The sequence below is a fragment of the Suncus etruscus genome, chromosome 13 (assembly GCF_024139225.1).
Source record: "Suncus etruscus isolate mSunEtr1 chromosome 13, mSunEtr1.pri.cur, whole genome shotgun sequence".
Taxonomy (NCBI): domain Eukaryota; kingdom Metazoa; phylum Chordata; class Mammalia; order Eulipotyphla; family Soricidae; genus Suncus; species Suncus etruscus.
In genome coordinates this window covers 77,273,078-77,300,229 of record NC_064860.1, presented here as the reverse complement: position 1 = coordinate 77,300,229, position 27,152 = coordinate 77,273,078, and the positions used below count along the sequence as shown (strand labels likewise).

At 34.0% G+C, this 27,152-nt stretch overlaps 1 non-coding gene across 1 annotated transcript; it reads left to right on the top strand.

Annotated features, from left to right (window-relative positions):
• Window positions 1-4,506: 4,506 nt before the first annotated feature.
• Window positions 4,507-4,670, top strand: LOC126026638 (U1 spliceosomal RNA). The gene has a single exon (XR_007501861.1). It is a non-coding gene; the product is annotated as a U1 spliceosomal RNA (small nuclear RNA).
• The last annotated feature ends 22,482 nt before the right edge of the window (window positions 4,671-27,152 follow it).

The following is a 27,152-nucleotide window of genomic DNA, read 5'->3' as shown; positions in this document are numbered from 1 at the left end:
CGGAATCTCAGTATCATAACATGAATCTCATTAGGAGATATTTCTCAGGAATACTGGCCAGCCATCCACACGGGGGAGAAAAACTTTCCAGCAGATCTACTGGTAAAATTTTCACTGGAGTTTTCAATTCAGAAACCCACACTAAGGATATAACATTTTAGTGGGTCTTCTGATGACCTCCTCTAGAAATTTTGAAATTCCTCATTATGGTGCAACACAAAAAATCTCATGTTCTTTAAATATGGTATTTTTTCCCTTTGGAAAAATGCTATTTATTTGTGAGGTAACTGCTTCAACTAACAGTTAATGTATTCTTTTAATTAATTACATACAAGAGAAAGACAATATTTAGATTCTTATAAGTATACAAAAGAATTTTATATAAGATTTGCCTCTATTCTTTATTTTTAAAAGTTTTCTATTCATTCGTATTGATAAACTGTATCTATTATACTCATTAAAACAAAAAACTTTGACCAAAGTGTTTTGGAGACCCCTATTTCTTTAGTATTTAGTATTTAGAATTTGGTTGACTATTGTAAATTTGTATATTTGTATTTATAGTTGACTATACTAGTAATTGTTTTATAAGTAAGAACATTTAAATTATATATTTTATTGATGTATAATAATAAAAAATTAAAGCCATGTCTACGATATTTTATAAAATGAAAAATTAAAATCCTATGATCATTTCTTCCAGCAATCATGGCAGCTATGACTATACATTCTGATCATGAATTTTACCACTTTAGGTATCGGCTATAAATTTAAAAAGTATGTACTTGTCTTTTGAGCAGGCATATTTTACATAGCATAATGTTTTTAGATTTTATTCATGCTGTAGTAAGTATAAGAAATTCATGATTTTAAGATTGAATAAATCCATTTAAGTATATATCACATTTTTGTTTTTCTTTTCTTTTCTTTTTTTTTTTTTTTTTGGTTTTGGGCCACACCAGGCGGTGCTCAGGGGTTACTTCTGGCTATCTGCTCAGAAATAGCTCTTGGCAGGCACGGGGGACCATATGGGATACCGGTATTTGAACCAACCACCTTTGGTCCTGGATCGGCTGCTTGCAAGGCAAGCACCGCTGTGCTATCTCTTCGGGCCCCTTTTGTTTTTATTTTCATATATTGATAGTTTGGTTATTGTTACTATATTTACAAATAATATTGATAAGTGTGTCAAGAATCTATCATTTCTGTTTTTATAATCATAGCTTTAAATTTTAATGAAAAATAAGAGGTACTGAGGAGAAACAAGTGTTGTCTCTATAATAATTAATTTCACAGTGTTACCAGTATTTAGATATTTACAGACATTTAAGAAATATCAATGTACTTACCTAATCACAAATAAATGAAAAATATTGTTAATCATACATACCAAACCCTTGTGTGGTGTTGATGTCTTATTTTTTAAATAATTTTTATTTTGACTAAAGTGGATTACAAATCTTTCACAGTAATATTTTAGGTACTCAGTAACATTGAATCAAGAGCATTCCCACCACCAACGTTGTCCACCCCTGTTCCCAGCATGCATCCTATATCGTCCTCTTTTGCCCCCTCGAGTTGCTAGTATAGGTGGTCCCCTTAGTGTCTAGCTTGCTATTGGATTGGATATCGATTCTGTTGTCATTGGCTTTGGATTTAAGTCTGTTCATTTTTTATTTCTACTCAATGTTCATACAAGTGTTTGGTATTGTACCATCTATTACTTCCCCCTCAATTTATGAGGCAGAACAAGATGATTCAAGTTATGTGGTTCTGTTTGAAGGAAAAAAAAAACTGGGGAGGGGTGCAAAAATCAAACAAAAAACCGGGTGGAGTCCTTCTAGAGGCTATAAAAGTCAATTTAAGCAATAAAGGGGAAAGGGAGAAAAACATAACAACAGTGCAAAAAAAATCAAACAAAAAACCTGAAAAGCACCACAGTAATAAAGACAATAAACTAACAATAACCACTATCCCCAAATAAAAACAAAACAAAGCAACAAAGAACAAAAAACAAACAACAATAACAACAGAAAAAGATTTGTGCTTTTTTTTTTTTTTTGTATAGGCACAGTAAATATTGAGGAGATTAGAAAGGGAATTCCGTTGGCTTAAGAGATATATGGTTTCTTCGTCTTTGAAGCATATTGTCATGGAAATAACTACAAGCTCTGTACATTTTCTTTGACTCTCTCCTAGATCTTTTTGTGGTTTCTGGAGACCTTCCATTCAGTCGTGAATGATAAAATCAAGCCTCTGTAACTAGAAATCTTGGTAGTTGCAAGGGGTCCTCTGATGGAGCGATGTCTTATTTTGTAGTAATCAGAAAAGCTTTGGTAAAGTTTAGTTCTGTAATTCTCACACATTCTCCGTGAATAACTTAATCACTGTTAAAGACAGTTTTTGTGTATGCATGTGTATATGTACATGTTTGTTTAATATACTTGGACATGCTCAAGACTTACTCATGGCTCTGTCACACTAAGAGTCTATATATATATGTACATGTTCAAGGAAATATATGAGGTGCTGTCAGAGATTGAACCCAGGTTGACAAAGGCAAAGCAAGTAACTAACCAGCTGAAATATCTGAGGGCTGGAGAGATAGCATGGAGTTAGGGCGTTTGCCTTGCATGCAGAAAGATGGTGGTTTGAATCCCAACATCCCATATGGTCCTCAGAGCCTGCCAGGAGCGATTTCTGAGCATAGAGCCAGGATTAATCCCTGAGCACTGCTAGGTGGGACCCAAAAACCAATATATATATTGGGGTGGAGGGAGGACAGCATTGGTGGTGGGAATGCTCCTGATTCAATGTTACTAAGTACCTAAAATATTACTTTGAAAGATTTGTAATACACTTTGGTCAAAATAAAAATTATTAAAAAAATAAGGCATCACCACCACACAAGGGTTTGGTATGTTTGATTAACAATATTTTTTGTTTATATATATAAACATATGCTTTCTTTTAATATATGAAAAAGCATATTTTTCTCTAGAAAAACCTGTTGTATAACCAAAAAGAAACTATTTTGTTCAATAATAATTTTATTTTTGCTTTTTCTTTTGAACCAGACCAGGCAGAGCTCAGAAATTCCTCCTGGCAGGCTCGGGGGACCATATGCTATGCTGAGAATAGAACCTGGGTCTGGCTGGGTGCAAGGCAACTGCCCTACCACTATGCTATCTCTTGAGTCTATAAATAATAATTAACTAGGTTAAGTGACATTATTGCTTATGAGAATATAAATACTTGGATTAGTGATTTAAAATATTCAAAACTTGAGGCTGAGCGATGGCACAGTGGTAGAGCATTTGCTTTGCACAAGATTGACCCATAACAGACCTTAGTTGGATCACCATGTGGTCCCCCAAGCCAGGAGTGATTCTGAGTGCATAGCAGGATTAAACCCTTGAGCGTCACTGGGTATGGCCCCAAAATCCAAATATATATATATATTCAAAACTCAAGATCAATAGGGAACTTTATTAAAATGTTCATTTTCCATTTATTCAAAATTACCAAAATTTTGGAAATATTAAGATACAAATAAAATAATGTTTGATCTTTTTATCTTTAATAAATATAATACCCTAGTAGTCAGATTTTAGAACTTTCACTATTACACTTTCACTACAATAATTATTATCATATAAATAAGGAAACATGCTATGTTTGTGAAACATAACTCATCAGTACATGAGTATGCATATGCATGTTTATATAAATAGATTAAACTAAGATCATTTCTATCCTAATATATAATAAGCAAAATTTATTGAATCCCTAAGTGATTTATTCTAATCTTATCTTTAATGGCAATTCTCATCAGAAATGTTAAGGAGTATTTAATTTCAGTACACAAAAAATATCATACTATTTATTTAAGAACTTGCATAACTAGATTGAATCATTTTCAATTTGACTGGACACTTTTATTTACGCTTTCTACATTTAATCTGAAAATTTCACTATTTATTATTTCTCCAAAGCTAGCAAATGGATAGTGATATAAATCTAAAAGCTTAAAAAACTGCATTTTTTACTTCATTATCGGCCCTGGCTTGTAATTTGTCTTTGAGTTCATCTATTTGGTAATAACCATGTGTGATTCTGCTACTTTGGCTTGCTAACATGTTCTTTAGCTCCTTCCATTCCAATTTTATAGAATCTCTTATCCTCTCAATGAATTTCTTATTTATTGATTGCTTAAATTTTACTGGCTATTACTTAGTTTATTTTTATGTTAGTGTTTAATTTAGGTCCTCATCAACAAGGCTTGAACATATTGATAGTCTTGTAGATTTACCTAAGTTTCTTTCCTTATATGAAACTGCAATTGAGCTCCTTAGTTTCCCCTTTGTTCTTTGAGTTTTCTGAATGGTAACGGTGAAAATTTAGATGACCAGTTATGTACTTAAGAATATGCCCCTAGCAGGGGCGATACCATGGTAACGGTGAAAATTTAGATGACCAGTTAGGTACTTAAGAAGAGATTTGTTCATACTTACCTGGCAGGGGAGATACCATGATCATGAAGGTGGTTTCCCTAGGGCGAGGCTCACCCATTGCACTCTGGATGTGCTGACCTCTGCGAATTCCCCAAATGTGGGAAACTCGACTGCGTAATTTGAGGTAGTGGGGGACTGTGTTCGCGCTCTCCCCTGAAAGAAAAAAAAAAGATCTGTTCAATTGTATACCAAATAGCAGCTTATAGTAAATCTGCTTTTCAGGGCATTTTCCTGACGATGCAGATTTTTTGAGAATGCTGAGAAAAATGTCCAATAGATACTTTGTTGGTTTACCTGAGTAAAGGTATATTTTGAAGTTGTATATTGTCTGAGAAATATAAATGCCACATTTAATCTGCCCGTAAATAGGGAATATATTTAGGACATATTAGTGCATGTATGGGTTTAGATTTAGAAAGTAGATAGAAGTTAAATTTGACCAATATAGGCCAAAATACTTGGAAATGAGTGTGGTTCTAATAAGGAGATTGGTGTCTTGAAATTTCTGGCTGAACCTGGAGCACAATTTTAGCTCCAAGAGGGGTTGACATAACTGCATTTAGAGGATAGAAGGGCAAAAACGTCTAGCCTATTTCTGACGAGGGAGAAACCCGAATGAAACTGGAAGATATCATGTAAGTAAAGTAAAGTAGAGAGAAGGCTAAACATAGCATATAATTTATATATGGCACTTTGAATAACTAGAGTAGGGAATGCACTGTTTTAAAGGTTTTTTTTTTTTTTTTTAAACACCCTTGGCCCCTGAGTATAATGAGGAAAAAGAAAGAAATAGAGTGTATAAGGAAAAAGACAGATGCGGAATACTGGAGGACAGAGGAAAAGAGGACGTATTATCATTAGTGGTGCTAAGAAAGGAAAAACATATAAATGTCCAAACATGGTGGAGTCACAGCACTAAAAGCCCAAGACTTAAACTATCACAACCAACCAAACATAATGTGCCTGTTAAGATGGCAAGTGAAGGGGAGCTGGACATGGATGGAGGCATGAGATGGACTCTGGGAATGTTTGTGGAGGGACATTGAAACTGCTGGTGGGATTGGTGCTGAAACACTGTATGTCTAAAAGCTATGAACAGCTATGTAAATCCCAATGATTTAAATAAAAATTAAATACAACTAACTAAATAAAACATCAATAAGTAAAGTTAAATAAACAAGTAGTGAGTCTGAATATAAGTTAAGGAATTATTTCTAGCAAACCATCACATCACAATTTTGAGAAGCAATTCTCTAATATGCTATTATTTGAACTCATGGGCAACAATAAGACACTAGTGGATATTATTTTTTCAGCATGATGCTGAACAAATAATGATGTTTATATATGTAATTTTCTGAAGCTGAATAATGTATTGCACCTAAGGCATTCAAAGTGTTAGGCCTTCATTTGTGTATGCTGTTCACTTTTAAATTTTTTTCAGCTGTTGTCCATGTAATAACTCACTGCCATCCTGTTAGAAAATCCTGATCGACATGCAATACCTTACTGTTTCAGTACTTCCTACCAGAGTGCATTAATTAACCTCAAAACAATTTATTTTTTCATTAGCTCTCAAACAGGAACCACTTAATTTATAAAACAAGATAATTTAGTGGAAGTAGTTTGTAATTGCTCTTACAAATCATTGTTGAGAACGTTATCAACTTTCAGCTTAAAATATAAGTTTTTTGAATTTTTGAGTCACACCCAGCAGTGCTCAGAGGTTACTCCTGGCACTATGCTCAGAAATCGTTCCTGACAGGCTTGGGGGACAATATAGAATGCCGGGATTCAAACCACCGTCATTCTGATTGCAAGGCAAATGTCCTAACACCATGCTATCTCTCTGGCCCCTAAAATATAATTTTTGAAGTTTATATTTTGAAGGAGGCCACTCTTGGCCCAGGACTTATGACTAGCTCTGTGCTCAAGGGATCACAGTTGGTCAGGCAAAATGCGATGTTAAGAATCAAACCCAAATTGACTACATGTAAGGTAAGTGTCTTGCTACTATCTCTATGGTGCCTAAAGTATTTATTTTGAAATAACAAATTTTTAAAATTTAAGGCGGTGATATTTAAAATGCTATACATAATTGAGTTTTAGAACATTAATGTTTTAGTACTAATCCCATCACAAGTGTCAACCTTCTTCCACCAATGTTTCCAGAGTTCATCCCATGTACCCACCTCCCAGCATGTCACCTTAACAGGCACTACTTTAAGTTTTGTTGTTAAAGTTTGGTCTCATGATGTTGGTGTTGTTGATTTTATAGTTTGGATATTTAGTTTTATCCTTCCTTACTTAACACCACTCTGTAGCTAAATCTCCTTGATCCCTTCTTTCCAGCATTTCCCATTTATCTTTCTTCTTCTCCAGTCGATATATCACCTTCTCACTATACTCTAGGCCCAGGAGTGCTCTAACAATCCCCAATGCACCGGAGTGGTGGTGCAAGCAGTTGGGCATTTACCTTGCAACCACAATACTAGGATGGACAGTGGTTCGATTCCACAGATTCCCATATGGTCCCTCAAGCCAGGAGTTATTTCGGAGCTCATAGCCAGGAGTAACCCCTGAGCATCACCAGGTGTGGCCAAAAACAAACAAAAGATATCACACACTCTATTGAACATCTGCAACATATTTGCATCATTTGCGAGCTCATCTGTCAATACCCTAAGTAGAACCTCCTATATCTTAAAGCACTGCAAAGAAGAGAGAAGCAACTTTGAGTTTTATGATAATCTTAACAACTCTATTTTTATTTGCTTTAAGCAATATACCCAAACTTTGGGTCTTTTCTTTTCTTTTTTTGAAATAGTGAATATGTCTGCTTTCCAAATTCTAAACTGTTTATACATACTCTGAATCTAGCATACATTAGAGAATTTTAAAACTTGAATAACATACATGAGCATTTATGCTTTAATTTGAAACACAGCTAGGAAATTTTGAAAGCAAAATCACCTTCTCTATTGCAGAATGATATATATGTAAAAAATATAAGATTTATATGCACTATTTTATCTTCTTTTTTATTAAATTCTCACAACAATTGTTGAGAAAATACAATGACTTTTAGACATTAATTCAAATAAAACTACTGGTTATATCTTCAGAGAAATTATATTTGAGGAAACAATGTTAAATATTCAATGTGGTGAACTATATTAAACAGCTTATAATTCAAATTAAAGTCTCATCAATGATCATAAAGTTAAATTCTATCTTTTTCTATACACTAAAATTTAGACATTCACAATATTAAAGGTGACGATAAATAATATTCTTCAGAATGCAAAAATTAAAGACATTATGATATTTATAATAATATTTTTTCATTTTAAAAAAGTATTTGCTTAAATTTAAAATTCTCTGAATATTTCTTTTGAGATAATTAATCATTTTTGTTCAATAATATGATTAGTTTATGCTTTTAATATATGGAAATTAGAAGACTAATAGTTTTTAAATTGTAATCACAAAATCGTATCTATAATTTTCTCTCTCCCTTTTTTAAACTTCCTACTGCTTTTTATTTTTAATTAAAATATTTATTTAAGCACCATGATGACAAACATGTTTGTAGTTAGGTTTTAGTCATAAAGTATACCCCTTCACAAGTGCAACCTTCTCACCACCAATGGCCCTCATCCCCCATTTCCCCCCAAACCCCTGTCTATCTTCGAGAAATGCATTCTATTTCTCTCACTAACTACCATTATTATGAATGTTATTGGTGGGGTTAATTTTTAAAATTTGGTGGGGGGCACACCCAGCGATGCTCAGGGGTTATTCTTGGCTCTGCACTCAGAAATCGGCCTGGTAGGCTCAAGGGACCAAATGGGATGCAGGAAATCAAACCCAGGGCAAATACCCTACACCTATGCTATCATTCACACCCCCCTCTATCATTTATTTTCACTTTAAAAAAATTGCTTTTGTAACGTGAGTTATAGTCTAGGGTTTAGGGTTCTTGCTTTAAATGCAGGGCCCCAGGTTTCTATCCCTAGCATCATATATTGTCCCCTGAGCACCTGAGGAGTAATTCCAGAATTTAGAGCCAGGATTAACCCTGAGCATTGTTGTATGTGGCCCATAAATTTTAAAAAAAAAGTATATTTACTCCTTTGGACCAGAGTGGTAATATAAATAAGCATATTGTTTGTCTTGCTTGTGCTGAACTCACATTTAAACCAGATTACACATATTGTCCCTGGAACTTGTCAGGAATGATTCCTGAGCATAGAGCAAGGCGTAAGCCCAGTGCACAGCCAGGTGCTGCCCTCCCTTTCCCAGTAAAAAAATGAGCCCCACCCAACTGTTCTCAGAGCTAACTTCTCTCTCTGGTTAGGTATCAATCCAAGAAATGATTACCATATAGAGTATAAAATGGGGTCCAGTAATGGGAAGCACCTTGCTCACAATATTATCTCTTAACTTCATTAAAATTAATTTTACGAACCATTAGATAGGAGTCTGAGCAATAGCACAAATTAGGTAGTTTGCCTTGCATATGGTCAACGGTCAGCCAAGTATCTACCTGGGTTTCATCCCATGCATCCCAAATGGTCTCCTGAGCCTGCCATGAATGATTTCTGAGTGCACAGCCAGAAGTAAACCCTGAGCACCACCGGATATGGCCAAAAACACTAAATAACAAAAACAAAACTACAAGAACATGAAATGATGTTCAGCATTAATCAGATATTTTAAGGATTTTACTGCACTAAATTTGATACCAACATAAAGTTACTCATTATCTCATATTTATAAACTTTAGATATTTTGAGCTGAAAATATATAATTTCATATCTATTTATCAAGAAGTCAATACAGATGTCTTGATTTATTTCATTCTATATATTCATTATAAATTGCAATGCTATTTTCTTAGTGATATATAATACTGCCAAATTAGTATCTTTTTCTATTTATTTTAGTGGTTATATAAAGATATGTGTGTGAATCCACCAACTATAAATCTCAAAAATAGATATGATATAATATACCTTATATCAGGACCATATTTATATTTAGGAATCTTCAAATAATAATAACATGAAGAAAAAAAGCAATAAAGTTGGGCAGAGTTCTTCCATTGACATTCCACAGACTAAACTATGCTCACAGATGCATGCTTTTGTTTGACTATACATTAAAAATGACTAAATTTAATTTGTCACTAAAGATACCCCATGTATCATAAGCTGAATGAAGACATGTATTTGCATTCTGCAGTTTCCAGCTTTCAGACAGTTGTCTTCATTTGATGGCTATTGTCCCCTTTCCAATGGACATATTTCCTAGAAACTTCTAATTAGTTTAATTTTTTAGAAATCTAAAATTAGACTTTCTACTAATGTTGCCTAATACTTTCTACTGCATAGATTGGTCTATGTCTTCTAGCCACTGTACTTCTTTTCAAACTCTGCCTAACAATTTCATGTTCATTTGGTGGTATGATTGACAAATTATCTATAAGTGAAGAAATTTCCTTTTCAATTTTCCTTTTTTAATTTTAGTCTTAACTCTTCCCCTTCCTTGTTTTTTGTACAAATATAAAAATCATATTTTATGATTTTATTTTATTTTATTTTATTTATATATTTTTATATTATAAAAACATCTTTAAGTATATGTTTTCTACCTTTGGGAGAAAATGAGAGAAGAATAGATCTCTATATCCATGTTGGTATTGGTTTTGAGGAAGAAGATTGTAGAATAAACAAAGAACAAGAAAGAATGAAGAGTGATAAATACTAGAAATTTTAAACTTCTCTACACAAAAATATACAAAGATTAGTGCAGTAGGACTGGTGAAGGAAGGGAGGGAGGAAGGGAGGGAGGGAGGAAAGGAGGAAAGGAGAAAAAGGGGGAGAGGGAAAAAAGTGGGAGAGGGAAAAAAGGGGAGAGGGAAAAGGGAAAAAAGGAGAAAAGGGAAAAGGGAAAAGGAAAAGGGAAAAAGGGAAAGGGGAAAAAGGAAAAAGGGAAGGGAAAGGGAAAAGGGGGAATGGAAAAAAGGAAAAAGGAAAGGAAAAAAGGAAAGGAAAGGAAAAAGGAAAGGAAAGGAAAACAAGGCACTTGCGTAAAATGTGGTTGACATGAATTGATCTCTGACAATCTAGATGTTAACCACCTACACCAGCAGACATTCCAAATAGCAGAACTTGGAATACTCTCTGAGCACTGCCAGATGTGACCTCCACTTCAAAAACAACTCAACAAAACAAAAGAGCTCAGCTGGTAGACTGTCTACCTTCCAGTTCAATGATAGAGTGTATTCCCTTTTATCATGCCCCTAATGAGTGTGAGATCAACTCACCATATCCAAGTGGAGGCATGAGCATTGCAACTTATTATGTGAATGATGCCATCTATGTGTAGAGACCCACATGAACACCACGAACAAAAGGCATGAGAACACTTCAATGTTTGCAGCTTCAGTCTTTAGAACAACAAAAGGAAGAAATGGATCACAGGGAACAATGGAATAAAATGTTGAAGAATACATTACATAACAAAACATATATACGCTTCAGATCTTTTTTAGGGAATAAAAGCAGAAAATGAAACAAGAAAAATGTCTAAAACCAACTAAATGTAAGGAATCTGTTGCAAATGTATCTTTCCAAGTTCTACAAAACAGCTAGTATATAAGTTTAGTAGGTACATTGACCTATAAATGGGACAAAGTGCCTTGTACTTTGGAGATCTAGGGTTTGATTCTCTGCACCCATTTCCCCAAGCACTGCAGCATATCTGGGTAAATGCAGGTTCCATCTCACCCGCCATAAAAAGAAAAAAGTATTCACAACACACAAGATTTAACTCAGTTTAAACCAGTTAGTACAAAGCACTGAGCGTGCCTTGCATGCAGCAAACCCTGTTTTATCTGTTACTACATTTGGTCCCCAAAGACCTACCAGGAGTGTCCGCTGAGTGCTGAGCCATTTGCCTTGCATGCAACTGACCAGGATAGATACAGGTTCGATTCCCAGCATCCCATATGGTCCCCTGAGCCAGGATTTATTTCTGAGCACAGAACCAGGAGTAATTCCTTAGCTCTGTCTAATGTGGCCCAAACAAACAAACAAACAAGAATCTATCTTTAAAGTTTGTATTTTCATATGCATTTATTTATGAAGATGACTGATCATTTGAAAATTTAAATACATATGTCTATTATTCAGGAATTAAACACATAATATTTGGTAGTACTTGGAGACAATTAAAACACATAAAATATATATTTAAATAGCCTAAGTACATTCACTTTTAATTATTAAAATAGAAAATGATTTTATTCTAGATAAATTAGTTTTCTGGTAATAAGTCTGCTGCTCACTACTGCATATGCTGAAATTAGTTTAATTGTTCATCCACTGTGTGAAAATGTTCTTAAAATATATTTTATTAGGATTTTAAATAGTGGCATGGTAGTTAAATATGTATTTTATAATGGAGAAAAATAATATATATTTTCATAGCACTGTTAATTTCAGCCATTTTATGCATTAAGTTAAAGCCAACCTAGTTTAAGAATAATTAGCGAATTAACATTAGCTTTTCTCTCTGATAAATTTTTATTAAAACCAAACATGTTTATAAAAAGGTCATTTATTCAACAATTTAAACTGTATAAGCACTATATAAGATACTATATATCAATCATTTAACTCAAAATAATAAAACTAAACAGTTTACTGATATGTAACTGGAATTTTATTTTTTTGCCACACTTATTACATATACAATTATATACATATATAGTTTATTTGGAACAATTTATTGTATTTTTTCTGCATTAAACTAACTTCAGTCTTCAATTTCAAAATTATGAGAAATTCCAGTGAACTCAGCATTCTTGAGAAAATTTGATTATTTTTCCCTCCAAATCCTAATAGTATCATCACCTCTATATGACTATTACCTGAACCATCCACAATGAGCCATAAATATCTGTCAATGCCCTAATGGTGTAAAATATTTCCAGACCACTATTCCTCTCTATTTCAGTATTTGCTTGTTTGTTCCCAATTTAACCATGCAAAAAATTCCAATAAATTTGTTAAAATACTTATTCCTAAACTTAATTCTTGGAATTTAATTCAGGTTATAATGCTCAGGTCACTAGTTCACAGAGCATATACTAAAATAGTTGCATTGGGGCTGGATTGATAGCACAGTGGTAGGACATTTGCCTTGCACTTGGCCAACCTGGGACCAACCCAGGTTTGATCACCAACTTTTCGTATGGTTCCCCAAGCTTGCCAGGAGAGACTTCTGAGTACAGTGCCAGGAGTGATCCCTGAGCATCACCAGTTGTGGCCCATAAAAACAAAAGCAGAATAGTTGCATCACCTTAAAGCTCTAACATTTAATTTATGTCCTCTGACATTCTGAATGTCTATTGATGTATCTTCTATCCTTTTTTGGAAATCAGTTTTTTTTTTTGACATTTGCAGTTTTGCTATTTTGAGATATAGTTTCAATGTTTTGCCTGATATCATTTTACTAACATCATTAATATTTTATTTAGGGGACCTGACCAATTGGTACTCTTAGGATCCATACACCACTACCTATGATACTAAGTCAACTGATACCCAGATATTTTACTGCTGGCATCCAAGAATGAAGTGCTGCTCAAACTTTTCAAGACCAGAGGCCACTGAAGCTTCCTCCCAAACTGGAAGAACTGCAAAACTGTAACTGGAAGTTCGAATTTAGATGCTTGTGAATGAACTATGATATCATAAGTGACTTGCAGCCCTACTCCTGTGCTATCTTTCCAATATTCCTGTGCTATCTTCCCAATATTCCTGCCTCATTGTATGATTTTAATAATATTGCATTGCTGCAGATGTGTTAGCATCCCTAAGCAAAAACTTAGTGGGTTAGATAAATCTCACTAGGAATAAGTGGGTACACAAGGCGGACAAATATGAAATATGAAAATGAAATAAATGAGACCACACAAAATGAATTGTATGGGGATCCCCGTCCAAGGGACGAGAGACAAATTTATTTTTCAGCTGATGACTTTTTAAGCATGAGCTTTGGTATGCAGTGTGTCGTCAGGGAGAACAAAAAGTAGAGCAGTACAATGGAAAACCAGGCCTAGAATCTACATATCAAATGACTGTCCTATAGGTGAGAAAGAGCCCTATTGGAGGTTTGTGGTGGAAGTGTTTTTGGATAAATAGAAAAACAGGTTTAACAAGGAAACAGGAGGAGAGAGATAGAAATATTTATGATGTTTATCTAGTTGCCGGAAAATAGAGTTTTTGGGGGACAGAAATAATTGTTTACCATCATAAAGCTAGATTCAGAAAAACAAGCTGCTGGCGCCAAGTTACACTAGAAGTAAGATTCACAAATAGACTAGCCAGCGAGGAACTATTGGCGGGCTTTGGTACCGACATTTCTTTGTCTGCAGGAAAGATGAGGCCGAATTTCTATAGTGGCCAAATAAAGAGAAAATGTAATGTTATAGAGTTATAGCCAATGATCCATGTAAAGGGTCAATAATTGACTTCTCTGAACAGGCCTGTTGTCAAATAATTCTTGGGAGGAAAAATTAGACACTGTACCAGGAAGGCAAAAGCTATGTCTGGTGCTGCCCCCCCTATGTGGGGGGTAACATTGCCACTAAATTATTTTTGCCCTTTTTTCTCTACTCTCAGAAATTACTATTATATGTGAATGCATTTCTTTTTGCCTCGTCCCACTAGTTGGTGTTTTTGGATCTTAAAAAAAATCAGTTGTAGGGGCTGGAAAGATAGTACAGTGAGTAAGGTAATTAATTGTCTTTCACCCAGCTTACTGAGGTTCAATGCCAGCACTACATATGTTCCTCCTTTACCTGCCAGGACTGATCCCTGAAACAAGGCTGAGAGTTCATCCTGAGTACTGCCAGGATACATGTTCAAAAAATTAAATTAAATCTCTTTAATTGCAATTTAATTAGCATATCACACATTTACCAATTTAAAATAGTTTTTTTTTTGTTTATCAATATTTGGGACCAGAGACCACAGTAAAGTGGTGGTGATTTCAAATCTTATAAAGAAACCTTATATTCTTCTGCATACTCCCTAAGATGTAATTCATTTGCTTTCCAAACATCAGGAAGTACTGTTTATTTTGTACAAAAATGTAGATGCTAAATCTCTGGATTTTCTGCACTATTCCCATTCTTCAGTATTATCACAACCTTCTTTCACTGTTCTAATTTAGTTCCATTTTGTCTATATAATTTTCAAAAATGGATTCTGCTTGAGAAGTGTATATGTGTGTATGTGTGTGTATGTGTGTGTGTGTATGTGTGTGCGTGTGTATGTGGATTTGTCTTAAGAAATAAAGAAATTGGGGCCAGATTGATAGCACAGTGTCAAGGGGGTGCCTTGCACACGGCCAATACAGGGCAGACTTCCAGTAGAATCCTGACATTTCATATGGTCCCTGAGCCTGCTAGGAGCTACTTATGAGCACAGAGCCAGAAGTAACCCCTGAGCGCCTTCGGGTATGACCCAAAAACCAAAAATCAAAAAAAAAAAAAAAAAGAAACTCAACTTCTGCTTCTTCAAAAACCTAGCCATTACCTCTTCATATAAAAATTACTCTACTTTTGGTGGACAAAAGCATTCCTTTTTTTTCCAAATGGGTGTTTTTGATATGGTGAGCAATGCTTTTCTGGGAACCCTCTTTTTATTGAGAATATATTGTTTTTAGTTCAGTTAGATGACCCATTGTTTTCCTGTGCTACTTCCTATCAGATCATTAAAATATATAGGCCTTAGGTTGGTATTGTTTGTTCTCCCTTATTATGGAGACTCATAGGTATATTATTTGAATGAATTTCATTGTGGATGTTTTACATGATTTGGATAAGTTATCCAGTTTCCCTTTCTGGATTAGTTGCATTTGGGGGGGGTTTGTTTGCTTGTTTGTTTTGTTTGTCTAGATCACATCATGGTCTGAGAATTATTAAAGATCTCACACCTTTCCAAATCCAAATGTAATTTTTATGTAGGAATAATTTATTTCAATAGGAACACAACCACATTTTCTAAAAGTTTAATTAATTTCTGATTTGATTCTGTTATTTTAAGTCTTAAAGTGTTTAAAGTGTGTAATATTCTTAATGGTAGGTATTTATTCATGAAGAATTCTACATCACTCTCCATTAGAGTGCCCACTACCCCTGTGTTCCCTCTGTTATACCCTATAATATTTTTCTTTTATGTATAATTAATCTGATTAGTCATCAAGTTTTATCACATTGCTAATTTGTTTAATTTTAATAACTGCCGATTTTGATCATGTTAATGGAATCTACTTAATGACTTCATCTTGCTGGAGTCCAATCCCCATGATTGGCTTGAAGCAGGGATGCAATGAGCATTAAGAAAACAAGGCAGAGGGCTAGAGCAATAGCACAACTGATAGGGTATTTGCCTTGTATGCTGCTGACTTATGTGTGATCCCTGGCATCCTATATGTTCCCCCAAGTCTACCAGAAGTAACTTCTGAGTGCAGAACCAAGAGTAACCTCCTAATGTCAATGCTTGTCCCCTGGAAGCAAGACAGCCATAATAAATAAAAGCATGGGTAAGGTGTCTCCCAGTTTTGTGAACTGTGAGTTCTGACTGCTTCACATAGTACATTTATTATTCAGGAATAATCAACATGGAAAGCAGGGAATATTATAGACAAATTTTTATTTGTCTATTAGAAATAAAGCATAAGGGCTGGTTTACATTTCATAAGAGAATGTGTGATGAAAGAAGAGCTAAGGTAAAATCTCAGAAGATTGTATTTCTAGGGGAGATGACAGATAAAAGACTGAATACAGGACTCCTGCCACAGTATATTTCTGGCAAGCAGATAAAACAGATAACTCAGAAATTAAGAGCCCTCAGATCTTTATCTTTTCTATTCTTCAGACTGTCAACTAGCTATACTTGGTTTATTTCTTGGATGACTTTATAACCAACAATCTCTGCTATATTTTTAACACATTATTTTTTTTCCCTCAATGTTATCCTATTATCACTTCACAATTTTATTTATAAAAAAAGCAAGAACTGGGGCTAAAGAAATAGCATGCTAGGTAGTGTGTTTGCCTTGCACACTGCCAACCCAGGTTCAATCCCTGACATCCATTATGGTCCCCTGTTCCCACCAAGAGTAATACCTTGGTGCAGATCCAGGAGGAAGTCCTTGGCTAATCTGGTTATGGTACAACAAAAGCAAAAATTTCAGGAAGTATTTTTTTTTAATTGTACAAAATAACATTTTTACACCACATTATACTTCTATTTGAGCAAGATTACTTTCCTCAAATAATTTAGCTATAAAATGCTGCTATAATTCTAGTTTTCAACCTTCCCCAATGTATCTTATGAAGAATAAAATTCCCATGAAGGACACAGTCCCTTTCTAGTGTTGAAAATATAAAAGGGATATTATTTATATATATCACCTTGACAAGTCAGTAATTCATAAAAGTAAATCATTCCAAACTGTAGTACCTTATATTGTTTGTAACCAATTACCTCTAGTACATCCATATGATTGATTACAAAACACCAATTTGTCGCTGTACTATAACTGAAAATTACTAGATAACAAGTTGACCTTTTCAATGGCTTTTCTAAAAGGTTTGTGCAAATCTTACATTTTAAAGGAAGCTCCTGTGTGTTATAAAATGTCATCATAATTTGTCTTCAAAGCTGTAGGTACTTTTGTGTTCTCAGGGGAATTACCATACCTCAGGAAGATTTTTGTCCCTGGCATTCTTTAAATGAACCAGAGAATAAGTTTTACACAATGCCCTTCTAGTAAATATAACTATAAAATTACAACATACACAACTTGATATTAGTTCGTTCATCTATTTATGATAGAGCTTTAAAAATTAGCGATACTGTAAATAGGTGAACTTTCCTAATACTGGTGTACTCTAATCTTAGTTAAACTTTTTTTAAATAGGGCCACATGCAGTTGTCCTTAGGGCTTACTCTTACACTTGTTTCACTCATGGTGATGCTCAAGGGACCATATGGTCTGCCAGAAATTGAAATTAATGCAAAACCAGTGTCATACCTGCTATATTACTGCTCACTGGAAGGTTTGAAACATGCATGGCTATATAACTAATATGTTATTCTGCTTTTTCATTATTCAACAAAATATTCTAAAATCAAAATAATGCTGATTTGAAATAAAATGAATGAATAAAATCTTATTTGGGAATTGAACAAAGTTTTACAAGTGGTGTAACTAGAAGGAAATCTAGCTGTGTTTATTTTACTTGTTTGGTTTTTTTTAATATTACATAACCTCACTTTCAAAATGTCATTTATTTTGTGTAAAACACTCTTCCAGTCTGATTATAGCCAGTTTATTTTCCTTTAAAAAAGCTGTCTTCATGTGATCAAGAATCATTTTTTTATTTGTCATAAGCAACACACCCACTCAGACTTTTCAAAATACATTTTAATATAATTTTGTGAAAATAGAACCATATCTATTATTTATTTAAGACACATATTGTTGGGGCCGGAGAGAGAGCACAGCGGTAAGGCATTCACCTTGCATGGAGAAGGACGGTGGTTCGAATCCTGACATCCCATAAGGTCCCCCGAGCCTGCAGGGGGCAATTAGTGAGCGTGGAGCCAGGAGTAACCCCTAAGCACTGCTGGGTGTGATCCCCCCCAAAAAAGACACATATTGTTATTTTCATTTTTTTAATAAAAACATCTACCTGTTGCTCATCTGGGCAACATAGTTAAGTAAAATTAGAATGAAAAGGAGATTAATATGATCCTATATAAAGAAGACACTCAAACTCTTAAAGTTTTTCATAGTAAATTATGTATCAAATTATTACTTAGCTTTAAAATATGAACATTTGAGATTAAATTAATGTTTTTGCTATATTTTTAATTTGAAAATTATAAAAATGTTATGGTATCTATTAATTACTAGAAATTATATATTTCAAAAGAATAATACACCACATAAATATTTTCTGAGTTTCTGAGAATATCAGCAAATAATATTCAGCATTATAATTAATTGAGCAAAACCTAGTATCATGCAATTGCCCCCATCCACACTGGATTCAAAATTCTATAACAGCCTGGTTTCCAGTATTTCCTGTGTAAACCATTTGCTGTTTTCACCACCTTATTTGGTGAAATTTGGAAGCAAGCTTACTGTCCATGTTCCACAGAATAGGAACTATTTTTGGTTCTTGCTGAAGAAAAAGTTAAACATATGCTTGCAGCCAGTTGCATAAGGATGTTATGGAAATGAATATTAATAATATTTTTTATTTTTTATTGCTGATTAACTCCTCTCATAAAATCATTTAATCATAAAAAATATCTAAGAAAATGTTAACATAGTGTCATTTTTTACAAATTTTAAAGGTTTTTTATAAAGCTTGTAAATACTAATTTCAGTGTGTGTTTGTCAAGACAAAACCTAAAATTATTTTTACAATCTGAATTAGTTTCATTCTCTCTATCCCTCATTGCCTCCCTATTTATCTCTTTTTCTCTCTCTTATACACACTCCTCTCTCCTTTTGTCAGGTATTTGTAGCATTCTTTAATGAGAAGGATCTCTTCATGAGTTTGCAACCTATAACAAATATAGAGAAAATACATTACCCTTTTCAAATTTATTTTTTGGGGGCAAAGCATAAGCACAGCTGGTAGACTGTCTTACACAGGGTTGACCTGAGTTTGATCTATGGGTTTGATCCCTGGCATCCCATACGGTTCCACAGCCAGCCAGGAGTGATTTCTAAATGCAGAGCCAGGAGTAACCCCTGAGAGCTGCTTAATATGGCCAAAAACAAACTAACAAATCAAATTTCTCTCCTGAAGTTGGTTTGAAATTCAAGAAATTTAGTTTTAAATTTGAGTTTCTCTTCTGAAAGTGTAAAAACACAATATTATTGATTTTTTCCCTTTATATTTTCTGCATTGCTTTCTAGATTAAATTTCTAACAATAACAGCTAATATCTTATTGAGACAGTTTATTAATGGTTCTAACACTTGGTGATAATTCTTGACTGTGTTTCGGTGTCAGTCTACTAGGTGATGTAAAAGTTCATATCTGGCCTTAGATCACAGTAAGCCTGTTTATACTCAAAAGAACTGAAAAATTCTGAAAAACAAAAATATGGGATTCAGTCAGTATAAAGTTTCTTTGGTAATAACTCATTCTTATGTGAGAGAACTCACTATAATAGTGAGTCACTGAATTTTACTTTTAAATTAAAACTTACTTTCTATTTTAAAAATATGGATATGTGTGCATCTTTTCAAAAATAATAAAATATTAATAGAAGTGCGGTTATATCAAAAACCAGAAGCAGATATTCAATAGTCCTATAAATCAATAATGTCAAAGTTAGTAAAATGAACATTAAACAGCAATAAGAATTAATGAACTGTTTCTACAGCAGCAAAAAATAGCATGTATGCTTTTAAACAAAGAGGCTAACACAGAGTAAATGCTGAAAGATTTATTTCCTTTTAGAAAACAGTGAACTTTTAAATGTAGTATAGACAATAACTATCTTTTACCAGTAATAGTAAGTACTGTCTTTGAGTAGGAAATGGCTATTAGAAGGTAATATTTCCAGACAGGATTTTAGTAAACAGGAATGTATTTTGTATTTGGGTGTTATCTTTATGAGGGTTTACTGTCGAAAGTTGCAGAGACAAACATATGATTTTATAACCTGGGTACAGATAAATTCTATTAAAATTACTAATTTAGGTAAATAAACTCTAAATCATTCACATTTACAAATTAATTTTGATTTTATTCTCAAAGATTTGATATTGCTTTCCAGACCAAAAAAGTTTGAGCTTGACTGCCCTGGCTATCATTTCCATCCTCTGATTTTTGGGCATTACACTTAATTTCTTTACTGGTTGTTTATCTCAAAATGTACTATAAGTAAGCCAGGTCTGTTGTGGCATTATTTGAAAAAATGATTATATATACCTGGCTAATGAAAACATCGAGGTTCTATTTAATATTCAAAAGTAGACTACTACCAAATTCACCTCTCCTATGTATAAGATCTTTATATATATTGTTACAATTTACCACAAAAATGATTAATGTAATACCAAATCCATATGAATACTAATTGCTTATATTTGTTACAATATGAAGAAAATTCAAATTCCTAATAAGTTTGCTTACAACATTAGTACCTATACAATTATACTGGTCACATCTTAGTTGGTTGTATTAATCCAACTAGAGTTTTTATTCAATTATATGTTCAAGAATATATTTCTGAATTTTTTGTTAATGATTTTTATTTTGACCAAAGTGGGTTACAAATCATTCACAGTAGTATTTCAGGTACATAGTGCCATTGAATCAGGGGCATTCCCACCACCAGTGTTGTCCTCCCTCCACCCCTGTTCCCAGCATGCATTCCATATCACCCCTCCTGTTGTAGATTGGGTATCATTTCTGGCTTTGGATTTGGTGTCACCTCTCATCATTTTTTATTTCTACTCGATGTTCTTTTTTTTTTTTTTCTTTTTTCTTTTTGGTTTTTGGGTCACACCCGGCTGCACTCAGAGGTTACTCCTGGCTCTATGCTCAGAAGTCACTCCTGGCACGCTTAGGGGACCATATGGGATGCCGGGATTTGAACCACTGACCTTCTGCATGCAAGGCAAACACCTTACCTCCATGCCATCTTCCCGGTCCCCTACTCAATGTTCTTACAACTGCTTGGTCTCTGAATTTATTGGAAACTTTTATGATAGTTTTAAAATACCAAATTCTTTTTACAAACAGTACACTGATTGAAATAAAATATTTTAAATAAAGTTAGGAGTGTTAAGTGCCTTTTCTTATATGAGCAAAGTGAATTACCAAGGCAAAGAAAACAGATACATCTAAAGTAACTCCTAGAATCAACAAAACATATGCTGCAGTTACTGTAAGAAATGGGGAGAGAAAAGGGAGAAATTGGAAGTTGTCTTTACTGTGATGTCATTATACTGGAACTTTGGTGCTGATATTTTTTTAAAATAATAGATATTAAGTTATAATAATGAGCCAAGGGAATTTGTTAAGAAAAACTTTGAAAACTATAATTAATAAACAAAAATTCACTTTGCAAACATTTTTGCTCCACCTCCACTTTTTAAACATTTTAAATATTCTTTAAGAATCAAAGCATATAGGGGCCAGAGAAATAGCACAGCGATAGAGCACTTGTCTGCATGCAGCCAATCCAGGACAGACGGTGGTTTGAATTCCAGCATCTATATGGTCTCCCATGCCTGCTAGGAGCAATTTTTGAGTGCAGAGGCAGGAGTAACCACTGATCGCAGCCTAGTGTGACCCCCCCAAAAACAAACAAACAAAAATAATCAAGACATATTTATCTACCTAAAGCCTACAAGTTTGAATAATTTTGTTACTAGCAAATTAAAAGGAAGAACAGGATAGTGTTACAGTATAAAATTCCAAAACTTTAATAACCGCATCACACAAAGAAAAGAATTGGTTACCACATAATTAGGCATATTTTTCATAACTGCTGACATATTAACATGTAAGTAGGTGTGTATATGAGTGATAAAGACAATTTGCTACTAATAGACATTTATGTAATTATTATGAATATTCAATATTGATACAAATACTACATACCATATTTCATACAATTTATCATTTAGTTATATATTGTTATTAAATATACAGAATTATATGCCTACATATTTGATAATTATATTACTAGTATATGTATTATTAAAATAGAAATCTTGATAAAATAAAATAAAAACCATATATGCTAGTACATGAATATTATTTGAAGCAGTGTCTTTATGCTATTAGTTCATCTTTCTAGATCACACAGATGGTTGATGAATTCAATACATGTTTTTCTTCTTTTGACTTAACTTTCCTTAACACAATAGCCATCAAGTCGGTGCATAATTTATGGGTCACAACTTCTTATTTTATTAATTGATTGCTGGACATTTTAGTTGTTTTAATATCCTGATTATTGCCATTGATTCTGCTGTAAAATTTTAAAGAATATTCTTTTTGAAAAAAGTTATAACATCTATGAAATATTATGGAACTGTACAACTTCTGTTGTTTCTTTAAAACAAGAGCAAAGGGGCTGTAGCAGTGCCACTAGAGGTAAGGAGTCTGCCTTGCAAGCGCTAGCCTAGGATGATCCAAGGTTCGATCCCCTGGCGTTCCATATGGTCCTCCCAAGCCAGGAGAGATTTCTGAGCACATATCCAGGTGTAACTCCTGAGCATCAATGGGTGTGACAACCTCCAAAACAAAACAAAACAAAACAAAACAAATAAAACAAGAGCAGAATATTTAAAATGATTGGCTTTAAATGACTAATTATAGAGTAGAAATAAAACATAGAAAATGTAGCAATATTTTTAGCAATTCATTATTTCCTATTTCCAACATCCTCTTTCTTTCTAATCTCTTTTTGTTTTTCTTCCTTATCTTTATGTATTTTGATTAGACATTTAACATGCATATACAAGAGTCTCTTAAAGTATACAAAAGTAAATATGCATCAGGTACATTTGGATAATTAAAAGTTTATTATATAGAAATAATCACTCTAGACAAAAACTGGGAATTGAAAGGAAGTAAAGTGATATGCATAATAACTCTTCAGTAACACTGTTACCTAAACAGAAATAAGAGGGAGAAAGAGAGACAGAGACAGGGAGAAAAAGTACCTGCCATAGGGCAGGCTGGTGTGGAAGTAGGGGTGGTGTGAGGTTTGGGTGGGAGGGTAGAGAGGAAATTGTTGGAATATGATTAATTTTTAAAAAGATTATTAGGACTATGAAGCACTTTTTCTTGCAAAGAATATCACAATGTTTAATATCCTAGGTAGAATGAGAAAAGAAATGAGAAAATTATCAAACTATGTTTTCATTTTATCTATATATTTCACTTGCCTAGACTGTGTAAAAATATAACTACTAATTATTTGACTTAATGTACCAGGTTTCCAAGTGCATAACAGAATTTATCATACAATGAAATCGTATTAAAGATAAACTAAATTTTATTTTTAAATATCTTATTTCAGCATTGCATTAGAACTGAATCCTTTTATTGAAATTGAAATTGAAATATTTTATCTAAATACATATTAAATGCCTATTAGGCTTATATGAGTCTTAGAAAACTTTTGAAGAGAGATTTAATCTTATTTGCACAAGCAGTCTCTGTCAGGCATTATTCCACAAGATCCTTGAAACTTCACCTAATAATATTGTTTGAATGTCATATTGTCTGCTGTGCTTAACTTTGTTATTTGCCATTTACTTACTGGATTGCTAAATTCAAAACCTGAATTTGGCTATTCAACCCTAAGAAGACAGGGTAAACAAAACACAGAGACATGTCACTAGTTTAAATAAAACATATCTGCCCTTTGAAAGCCCATTTCTCTTCACTAAACATGATAATCTCTTGAGCTGGAAAAGCAGTATTAACTCATGAATATAGGTTTCCATGTGAAAAGTAGATAAAGAAGTAGTACAGGATTTTCTAGAAAAAGAATCCAAGTAATACACACGATTCACTGAATTCAAAGTATGTCTTTTGTAGAACTTTTATTTAAAAATGTAAGAGATAATATACTGGAGTTTGAAAATATATCAATTAAACTTTGGCTTTTAATCCAGTGTTAATATACTGTACTGGTAGTCCTAAAATGGAAAATATGGTCTTCATGGTATTTAGTTAAATGAAGATTAAATTTGGACAATATAGTTAAAGAAATTAATTTCTGATATTTCAATCAACATATAGTTGTATCATATACTAAAAGGGATTATGTATCTATGTAAAGTTTGCAGGAGATTCCTATGATGCCTTATATATTTGAATGCCTACTTCTGGTGTGGGGTTTTAAAAGTGTTAGTTCGAGAATTAAAAAGTATAAATTCAAGCCATTCTAAGTATCATACAGTTCTGGTATCCTATTATAATGTATTTTCTGAATAGTCAATAGAGGCATAAATATAATTTAATTTTTATTATAGTCTCTAGATCTTCTTCCTTAGATCATGAATAAAGATTAACCCTGGACTAAATTACAGATTCACAGGCTTTGTCACATATTTCTATTCCTGTTAAAACTTTGGCATCTGTCCTGTGTTAAATCACAGAGCTTTATTGAAATAAGATTCCTGATTCCAATCTATTTCCTGATATATTTATACCTTTCCTGTTACAGCTGTCATGACTTCTTTATAAAGCAATCTCAATCAATATCTTATCATGACCTTTAGCTACTCTGAATGTTTCAGGTATTTCTTATCTAGAAACTACCCATGATAGTAAAAGCATGCACTTATTTATTTCCTTAGAAATATTTTAATACTAATTAACATCTAAAGGTGTTCTTTGTTTCGTTATGTTTTTTTGCTTTTTGAGCCACACCTCATGACACTCAAAAGTTAATCCTGGTTACGCACTCAGAAAACGCTCCTGGCTTGGGGACCATATGAGATGCTGGGGATCAAACTGCAATCTGACCTATGTTGCATGTGCAAGACAAACGCCTTACTGATTGCACCAGCACTCTGGCCACATCTAAATTATTTTTAATATTAGAGTATCTACAAGAATAATGAAGTTTTATTTTTTATTTAAACAAATTTATTACATACATGATTGTGTTTGGGTTTCAGTCATGTAAAGAACACCACCCATCACCAGTGCAACATTCCCATCACCAATGTCCCAAATCTCCCTCCTCCCCACCTAACCCCCGCCTGTACTCTAGACAGCTTTCTATTTCTCTCGTACATTATCATTATTAGGATAGTTTAAAATATAGTTATTTCTCTAACTAAACTCATCCCTGTTTGTGGTGAGCTTCATGAGGTGAGCTGTAACTTCCAGCTCTTTTTTATTTTGTGTCTGAAAGTTATTATTGCAAGAATGTCTTTCATTTTTCTTAAAAAACCATAGATGAATGAGACCATTCTGCATCTTTCTCTCAATCTCTGACTTATTTCACTCAGCATAATAGATTCCATGTACATCCATGTATAGGAAAATGTCATGACTTCATCTCTCCTGACAGCTGCATAATATTCTATTGTGTATATGTACCACCATTTCTTTAGCCATTCATCTGTTGAAGAGTATCTTGGCTGTTTTCAGAGTCCTGCTATGGTAAATAGTACTGCAATGAATATAGGTGTAAGGAAGGGATTTTTGTATTGTATTTTTGTGTTCCTAGGGTATATTCCTAGGAGTGGTATAGCTGGGTCGTAGGGGAGCTTGATTTCCAGTTTTTAGAGGAATCTCCATATTCCTTTCCATAAAGGTTGAACTAGAAGGCATTCCTACCAGCAGTGGATAAGAGCTCCTTTCTCTCCACATCCCCACCAACACTGCTTGTTCTCATTCTTTGTGATGCTTGCCAAGCTCTGGGGTGTGAGGTGGTCCCTCATCGTTGTTTTGATTTGCATCTCCCTGATGATTAGTGATGTGGAGCATTTTTTCATGTGTCTTTTGGCAACTTATATTACTTCTTTGTCAAAGGATCTGTCCATTTTTTCTCCCCATTTTTTGATGGGATTAGATGTTTTTTCTTGTATATTTCTGTCAGTGCCCATTCTTTGAGTAATTTTTCCATTGTTTGATCATTTGCTTTAAGGCTTTTTTCCAATTTCTTCTGCTGTATGGAATTGTTATTCATCTCATCTTCCAGTGTACTAATTATATCCTCAGCTACTGTTATCCCGTGGGAAAGCTCAACCATGTTTTTCTTCTATTTATTTACTGAGTTTTTCTGACCTGAAATTTCATTTTGGAGTTTTCTGATTTCTATCTCCATATTCTCTTGATTCTTATTAGTGTTCTCTTCTATACTTTCTTTGAGTTCTTTGAACATCTTCCATATTGCGACTCTAAACTTTTTATCTGAGAGACTGACTAGTTGGTTGGTCATGTTCAAGTCATCAGAGTTGCCATCGTCATTCTCTATGTCTGGTGCTAGCCTGCGTTGTTTCCCATTGTCACACTTGTATTATGGGTTTTTCTACGTGTTGTGGTTGTATTCATTGGCTAAATGATGTGCATGGCTGGGAAGCAAAGCGGAGTGGCCGTGCTCCTCTGGCTCCACCCTTTCTGGGTTTGTAAACTCACCTCCAGGGAAGGCTCCAAGGAAGGTGAGCCGTCCACAGATGAGCCACACACAGGATGAAATCAGGCCGAAGATGGAGCACAGCGCAGCGCAGAAGACAGGCAGATAGGGGTGCTGGCATCTGAGTTCCAGTAGAGTTCAGAGGCTTCCCCTTTCTGGGTTTGTAAAGTCAGCCATTTCTTACTCACTCACTCGCTCACTGGGTAGATTCAGAATGCAGTTTTTTGGGGGTTCAGTTCCTAGGGCTCTGAGGAGAGCTTCAAGGATTCAGAAAAGACAAAGAAGCATAGGACAGGGCTCCCTTGAGGTCTTCAGTTTCCTCAGAAGAAGAACAGCAGGGTCGAGACTCCGCAGGTGAAGCAATCAGCACTTTACCTGGCAGTCCCCACAGTCAACCATTTCTTACT